Raw genomic sequence first — 8,719 nt, 5'->3', positions numbered from 1 at the left:
TGAAAGAATAAAGAGGACTTTGTTTGGTCAGCCACAGTAGGACAGGACACCAGGAGGAGTCTTGAGGCCACCATTCCAGGCGCTAGCTCCCAGATGACATTTCTAGACACATCGTGGGACACAAGGGAATCTTTCCTACCCTCTTAAGTGCCTTTAAGTAATAAAAAGGTAAAGCCAGGTGTTGTGATCACTGACCTGATTTTTGGTTCTTATGAAGGTGCTTTTTTTGTGTGGATAGTTGTTCAATTTGGTGTCTCCGTGGGGAGGATGATTGGTGAGGAAGATTCAGTCATCTTGCTCTGCCTCACAGGGTTCCTGTTAGGGTTCTGTCAACCGTAGGCATTTGCAAAAGATTGAAAAGCCAAACAACATGGAAACAATCTTCTGGCCCAGGTAGTGGTGGTACCAGCAGACTATGGTACCCAACTGTCATAAGAGTAGGCTCCTGTAGAACCTGGGTAGCAGCTGGACATTGGATCCTTATAGTGGCAGCATTGGCTGCATGGGAGACAGAGGAGCACAACTCTGTTAAAGTCATCGTGTAGTATGGGTTGTCGTATGAGTCAAATTCTGCAGATGACTACTGGCTCCAGAGGAAGAAGTAGCTTACTATACTTCCTCATTTCTGGGCAACACCACCTCTTTTTGCTCCACCAGCCCTTCTAACAATTTCATCATCTACTTTTGTCCATTAAATCCCTCCTTACTTAAAATATCACAGGTGACTTCCATTTTTCTCATCAATTATATGGCATAATATTTTATCTGGCATTCCTAGAATCAGAAAATGTGCTACGCTGGAAGAATTATTTTTCCAGGTAAGTTTAAACCTTTCAAGACTAAAATATCAATTTTCCTGAAATTTTTAATTAAATGTTTCATATATGGTCCTTTCTTCCTAAACAGAGTATTTGATATACATTTTTTTTCTCCTTTTCCATTATCCCCACTGAATATTCACTATCTTTTGTGTTTTAAATGGCCTTAGGGTGAAGCTCTAGGAACAGATGGTATGGTACTCTAGGTGAAATTAGTACTGACCAGAAGCAGATACTTACAAGTTCAATTGCAAATACCTTCACTGTTGCAGTTACTAGAGACAGAGTTGGTGACAACATGGTTACTTTTCCCTGGACACTCTTGACAGAAAAATATCTAAGCAAATAAATAAGGAATGATGGACATAAAAATAGAAATATATACAGCAGGCACAGACTATAAGAGGAAAAGACTACTGACTGCAATCTGGAGATGACAGAGAGAGCTCTACATGGGTACTGAATTATAAGCTGCATCTTGCAGTATGAATAAAGGTTTGCCAGGAAAAGAGCATTTCAGAACAGGGAAGAACCTGTGCAGACAGGTGTGGTAGCTAGTCTCCAAAGACGGTTTCCAACATTTATCCCCATTCTATATGCTTGTATCTTCTCCCCCTTGAATCTGGACTGGCCCTGCAATTGTTCTGACCAATAGAATGTGATGGAGGGGCTGTTTTGGGACTTCTGAGCCCAGCACTTAGGAGGACTAGCAGTTTCTACTTCCTTCCCCCTGGGAACACTCTTGAGATGTTCATTCTTAGAATCCTACTAAGCAAAAGAAAGCTCAAGCTACGTGGAGGAAAATCAGGGTGCTGCAACTGACCACTCCAGCTGAGATCCCACCTGATAGTACCAGCTAACAGTCATACAAGTTAGCCATCTTGGACCTTTTAATTAATCCCTCAAATTAAATCATATATCATATGAAGAACTGCTCAGCTGAGCTCATTCAATTATCAGAATCGTAAGAGATAATGATTGTTGTTTTAAGCTGCTAAATTTTGAGGTTTTTATTTGAGACAGGGTCTTGCTCTGTCACCCAGGATGGAGTGCAGTGGCATGATCTCAGCTTACTGCAGCCTCAAACTCCTGGGCTCAAGCTATTCTTCTACCTCAGCCTCCCAAGTAGCATGAAACTACAGGCACATGCCACACCAACTACTTTTTGTATTTTTTGTAGAGATGGGATTTTGCCATGTTGCCCAGGCTGGTCTCGAACTCCTGGGCTCAAGCAATCCATCTGCCTTGGCCCTCCAAAGCGCTGGGATTATAGGCGTAAGCCACTATGCCTGGCCAAGGTGATTTCTTAAGCAGTGAAAAGGCTCTGTCTGGGTGCAGTGGGTCATGCCTATAATCCCAACAATTTGGGAGGCCAAGATGGGAGGATCGCTTGAGCCAAGGGGTTCGAGACCAGCCTGGGCAACATAGTGAGAGCCTATCTCTACTAAAAAAAATAGCCAGGCATGGTGGTGCACACCCGTAGTCCCAGCTACTGGGGAAGAAGAGACTGCAGTGAGCTATGATCAAGCCACTGCACTTCAGCCTAAGTAACAGAGTGAGACGCTATCTCAAAAAAAAAAAAAAAAAGGTTCTGGCATGACTGAAAGTTACAGATGATCAAAGGAGTTCTCACAATTCCTCATATCTGGGCAATACTGCCTGCCTTACCTTTTTTGCTCCTCCAGTTCTTCTTGTAATTTTGTTACCTAATCCCTATATTAAATCACTTTTTGCTTGAAGTATCTTTTTTTTTTTGAGACAGAGTTTTGCTCTTGTTGCCCAAGCTGAAGTGCAATGGCACTATCTCAGCTCACTGCAACCTCCGCCTCCTGGGTTCAAGTGATTCTCCTGCCTCAGCCTCCTGAGTAGCTGGGATTACAGGCACCCGCCACCAAGCCCGGCTAATTTTTGTATTTTTAGTAGAAACAGGGTTTCACCATGTTAGCCAGGCTGGTCTCGAACTCCTGACCTCAGATGATCCGCCTGTCTCAGCCTCCCAAAGTGCTGAGATTACAGGCGTGAGCCACTGTGCCTGGCCTGCTTGAAATATCTTAAGGTGCTTCTGTTTCTCTAGCTAACCATGTGGAAAACATCTTGTTATCTTTTATTTCTAGAACTAGAGAATGCTATGCCAAAAAAAATAAATTTCTTCTGATAATTTCAACCTTTTCAATATTGAAATACTGTATTCCTGAGTTTTTCTTAAATGGTTTGTTCATGCACCTTTCTTTTCTTTTTTTTAGAGACAGGGTCTCAATCTGTTATCTAGTTTAGAGTGTGGTACAATCATAGCTCACTGCAGCCTGAAGCTCCTGGGCTCAAGTGATCCTCCTGCCTCAGCCTTCCAAAGCACTGGGATTACATATGTAAGCCACCATGCCTGGTCTAGACCTTTCTTCTTAAACACAGCATATGAAATGCAATTTTTTCTTCTTTTCCATTATCACCATCAAATATTTACCAAGTTCCTATTATATATTGTATAATAGTTCTAGGAACAAATGGTATGGAATATCAGGTGAACGGAGGGCTAACCACAAGCAGATACTTGTAATTTCAAGTGCAAAAACCTTTACTGTGTCAGTTGCTAGGATACTGAGAGGATAATTACATGGTCCCTGTCCTCTAGAAGCTCCCACTATAATAGAAATAGATTTGTCAACAAATAAATTATAATATGCTAGGAAGAATTAAAAAATAGAAATATCTATCACACATGTAGATAATCAAAGAAAGAGTGATTACACGCAAAAGCATCAGAGAAAACTTCATATAGGAGCTAAAATTTAAGGTGGGTCTTGAGGTATGGTCTGAAGTTTGCCAGGTAAAAGATGGGAAAAGGTTACTCCAGAGTTGGGAGGAAGCATGCACAAAGGTAGTTAAAGTGATAGCATTATTTGGCCCAGATTTCATTATGATTAAGAGATTACAGAAAACAAAGTTGAGGTGTGCTGCGAAACATACTTTTTAGGTAATACTTAAGAGTTTGGACTTTATACTATGATCACCAAGGAGCAGAGAAGCCTCATTTTCGCTTTTATATTTCAGAAAAATAACACTGGTGGCAATGTGAAGGACAGACTGGGACAAGGAAGGACTGGCAGCAAGGCAAGTTAGGAGGCTCCTGCAAGCTTCAGAAGAGAATCAATAAAGCTACAAAGTGAGGAATTGTAGTTGCCTAACCTCCAAGGCAGCATGACTAGAATTCTGTGTGAAATAATTCCTAAAATAGTTATTTCTCCAAGGGTTATCCTTATATATTGATAGCTGCTAACTTGTCAGTACCAATGAGATCATGATCCTCAATTTCAAATTATGAACATGGTCCTCATTTCACTTATAGTAGCTACGGCTCATTTCAATCCTAAATAATGAGCCATAGCTACTAATTTATTTATTTTGCCACGTCCATTGCTAAAGTAGCTACTAGATGTTATTTCCTATTTGTACAACAGTAAGTTTGTTACTGGGATACGGAAAACAGGGACCTTGCAATTAAAAAAATGCAATTTGGCCTTGGTTTTATTTTATTTTTACTCACCACTGTACTAAAGGGGATGGGCTTGTTTTTAAGAGAAAGTTTACTCCAAAAGATTCCAAAATTCTGCAACATTTGGATAAGGACGAAACTAAAAACCTGACACCAGGTCACTTTTTCTATAAGCTTTCTTTAGTATTTTGACCAAAAGAAAAGACCTATATAAAGTCTACACCACAAATCAACTTTATAAAATAACTTCTCATATTCTGCATAACACTGAGTGAATCATTTAGACAACAGCACAGAAAAAGGGAGCTGAAAATAGTACCAGACATTACCTCTTGCTTCCTTAGAATGAGTTCTACAATTACCTTGCAAAAGCACACAATTTTGCTATCCTTGGGCAAGCTTATAATTTTTTTGAAAGATCTTCAAATAAAGGTCATTTATTTTAGTGTCTGTTCCAGTATTTCCAGAATATTTTTGGGGAAAAAAGTTCTAGTGGAAGAAAAATAGTTTTCATAATTACTTATATTGGGGTTCAAATCCTTCACTTGTTAGATATTATATTATAGTCATCCCTTGGTATCCACCAGGGATTGGTTCCAGGATACCCCCAAGGATACCAAAATCCAAAACCCAAGAATGCTAATTGTCTCTAGATTATAATATCTAATATGATGTAAATAATATATAAATATTGTTATATTATTTTTTAAATTTATACTATTTCATTGTGGGGTTATTATTGTTTTTTCCCCAAATGTTTTCAATCCATCAGCCCATGGTTGGTCAAATCTATGGATGTGGAACCCCAAGACACAGAGGGCCAACTATACTTAATTTCTTGGAATCTTAGTTTCCTGACTTACCACATGTTTATAATAAAGACACACCAAATTTTGTAAGGGCTACTAGTATATGTGTAAGGCAACTGCACATGAAAACCTAACACTATTTGGCTTAGAAAATGTACTCTATCCTATGTAATATACCAAATAAGTGTTTCAGAAATAAATACCGTTGTTCTTCATAGCTTAACCACACTACTACACCCTACTACATGGATTCTATAAGTTTATTAGTGACATAAATATGAAGTTAATGGTATCTTTTATAGGCACAACAAAAGAAACAAACGTATTAGAAGGTATTTGCATAATCAGACCATTTTGAGCCTGGTATGTTTTCCCCAGTAATTGGAGGATCCTTAGACGCCTTAACAAGGACAGTTTTTCCATCCTTCGCTGCACACATACTTTCTAATACTATCTCTCTCCTTCCACTCCCAATTCCTAATAAAAATCTCTGATTCACATTAAAAAGTTATTCTGGCAAGTCTCCCTCTTCCACCTCTACTACTTTCTATGTTAGTGACAAGTGCTATTCATATAAAATATAAAAAGGCAAGAAACATACAATTAAAAGGAAACAGTATGTACTATTCTTCATACTCAATACATCATACATAAAATATGGAATTTCATAAGTAAAACAAAATACTGCATACTGTATGTCTATTGTTTTTAATGGTGTGCCTGTGTTACCAGTCTATGACTAGACTATCAATACTTACCCTCACAGAGGAAATAAACAAATGAAATAACATATGTAAAAAAACTATTATAAAAAAAGTTGATCCTCACTGTTCATATCACATACAGAAGGTCCTCAACTAATATAATTTCTTTTTTTGTTTTTTGACATGAAGTCTTGCTCTGTTGTCAGGCTGGAGTGCAGTGGTGCAACCTCGGCTCATTGCAACTTCCACCTTCCCAGTTCAAGCAAATCCCCTGCCTCAGCCTCCTAAGTAGCTGGGACTACAGGCGCACACCACCAAGCCTGGCTAATTTTTTGTATTTTAGTAGAGACGAGGTTTCACCATGTTGGCCAGGATGGTCTCGATCTCCTGACCTCGTGATCCGCCCGCCTCAGCCTCCCAAAGTGCTGGGATTACAGGCGTAAGCCACCACGCCCCGCCTGTAATTTCATTATAATGTTGATGAAAAACAATTATTTACAAACCAGGGCCACTGTCTGTGTGAATTTTGCATGTCCTCCATATATCTGCATGAGTTTTCTCTGGGTACTCTGGTTTCTCCTCAATTCCAAAGATGTACATGTTAGGTGAACTGGTACAGCTAAATGGTCCCAGTACCAGTGTGTGTGCTGTGAGAGTACAACCTGCGATGAAAAGTCATCCTGTCCAGGGTTGGCTCCCACCTTGCTCCCTGAGTTGCTGGGATAGGCTCTAGCTACTCAAGACACTGAACTAAGCAGACTGAAAAACGAATGAATACAAATTATTGTAAAACAAAAATTTGTAAAGTATATGATCATACAAATGCACAATAAATGATGCAGTATGAAAGCACTCAGCCAGCTCACTTTCTTAAGATTTTTTGTTTTTGAACTGCATGGTGGTAGGAGGTGCTCCTTACAATTTTCACTTCCCAAACAGTTATTCCTTGATTTAACTCACTACCACTACAACCACTGTTACTCACTGATTTGCCAAATATTGGGTAAATAATTTTTACTTTTTTTTTGAGACAGGGTCTCATTCTGTCACCCAGGATGGAATGCAGTGGTACCATCACAGCTCACTACAGCACCAACTGTGGGATTGTTTAATGCAGGGTCTATCAACAACAACCCCATAAACATTTGGGGCTGGATAATACATATATATTTTTTTCAGATAGGATTTTGCTCTGTTGCCCAGACTGGAGTGCAGTAGCATGATCATGGCTCACTACAGACTCGACCTCCCAGGCTCAAGGCATCCTCCCACATCAGGCTCCCGAGTCGCTGGGACTACAGGTGCAAGCCACCACCTCTGGCTACTTTTTGTATTTTTTTGTAGAGATGGGGTTTCACCATATTACCTAGGCTGGTTCCGAACTCCTGAGGTCAAGCTATCTGCCCACCTCGACCTCCCAGTGTTGAGATTACAGGCGTAAGTCACCATGTCTGGCCAATTCTTACTTGTTTTTATCCTTCTTAAATGTATATAAAGTTCACATTAATCTCAATGTTTAATTTTAGAAGTGTTTTGGGTCTTTATTAGAAATTTGGTAATGTTTTTGTGACCAGAAATATATGCCATAGGGACTTAACTCTTATTTATATCAATTCACCTATGGTAAAACTGGTTTCATTGTATGTTGTTTTTCTTAAACTCGCAGTTTCCAAGAATCTATCAACAACAATGAGGACTTATTGTATTATAAATTATTTTTATATGTATATAAAGACTTTCCCTATTTCAATTGCGAATATACAGATCTGTGCACTCAAAAATAACAAGCCTATTAGGACTCAAACAGCTATTTGTATACCTATGTTCACAGAAGCATTATTCCCAATAGCCAATGAACAGAAGCAACCCAGTGTCCATCAATGGATGAATGGATAAACAAAATATGATATATACATACTATGGCATATTCGGCCTTTAAGAGAAAAGAAATTCTAATACATGCTACAACATGAATGAACCTTGAAGACATTATGGTAAATGAAATAAGAATGAATCTATTTAGATACCTAGAGCAGTCAATTCATAGAGACTGAAAGGTGGTTACCAGAGGCTGAGGAGAGAGGAGATAATGGGGGGTTATTGTTTAATGAATACAGAATTTCAGTTTGGGAAGACGAAGAGTTCTGTAGATGGATGGTGGTGGTGGTGGTTGCACAATAGTGTGAATATACTTAATGCCACAGAATTGAACACTTAAAACTGGTTAAAGTGACAAATTTTATGATATGCATATTTAATCACAATAAAAATGCTTATTAAAAGATGTACTAGTTATGAGATAGCATACCTCATCTGTTTCAAACTGGGTGTGGCTAACAATGAGGTAGAAACGCAGCAAGCAGGTAGAGAGATTTATAATAGCTGCTCTAGGTCCTATCGGGTGAAGGGATCAGCAGATGTGAAGTCAAGAGTCTCCTATAAGATTTGACTTTCTTGGAAACACATTTTAACCCTGGGCCTCTTCTTTCCAAATCACCTATTTCTTTTAGTCTTTTTGCAGTGATACTGTGTGTTGCTTCTAACAGAGGTTCAGTTTCACAGCCTTTCCCTAAAATGTCTTATCCTAAAAGCAAAACCTAGATGATCTAAGTTGGTGGTTTTCAACAGGGGGCAATTTTGCCTCCTATCCCCGCAACACCCAGAGACATTTGGCAATGTCTGGACACATTTTTGGGTGGTCACAACTAGAAGTAGGGTGGGGAGTGGTGCTAATTATATCGACTGGGTATAAGCCAATTATGCTGCTAGAAATCCTACAATGCACAGGATAGGCTCCCACAACAAAGACTTAAGCAGCCCCAAATACTAACAATGCTTTGTTTGAGAAACCCTATTCTAAGGTTTTTCTTTTTTTTTTCTTTTTTTTTTTTTTGAGAC

At 39.1% G+C, this 8,719-nt stretch overlaps 1 protein-coding gene across 1 annotated transcript in view; it reads right to left on the bottom strand.

Moving 5' to 3' along the window:
- Positions 1–1,573: 1,573 nt before the first annotated feature.
- The window catches only part of DR1 (down-regulator of transcription 1, TBP-binding (negative cofactor 2)), a 27,636-nt gene continuing 20,490 nt past the window's right edge, over positions 1,574–8,719 (bottom strand). Inside the window, exon 4 of the mRNA XM_011939999.1 lies at positions 1,574–1,601. The gene's annotated coding sequence lies outside the window, so the exon portion shown is untranslated. The remainder of the gene's footprint in view (positions 1,602–8,719) is intronic.

This window comes from Colobus angolensis, unplaced genomic scaffold (genome assembly GCF_000951035.1).
Source record: "Colobus angolensis palliatus isolate OR3802 unplaced genomic scaffold, Cang.pa_1.0 Scaffold186, whole genome shotgun sequence".
In the NCBI taxonomy this organism is placed as follows: domain Eukaryota; kingdom Metazoa; phylum Chordata; class Mammalia; order Primates; family Cercopithecidae; genus Colobus; species Colobus angolensis.
Note: the sequence above shows the minus strand (reverse complement) of the source record. Positions and strands in the feature narration are given on the sequence as shown.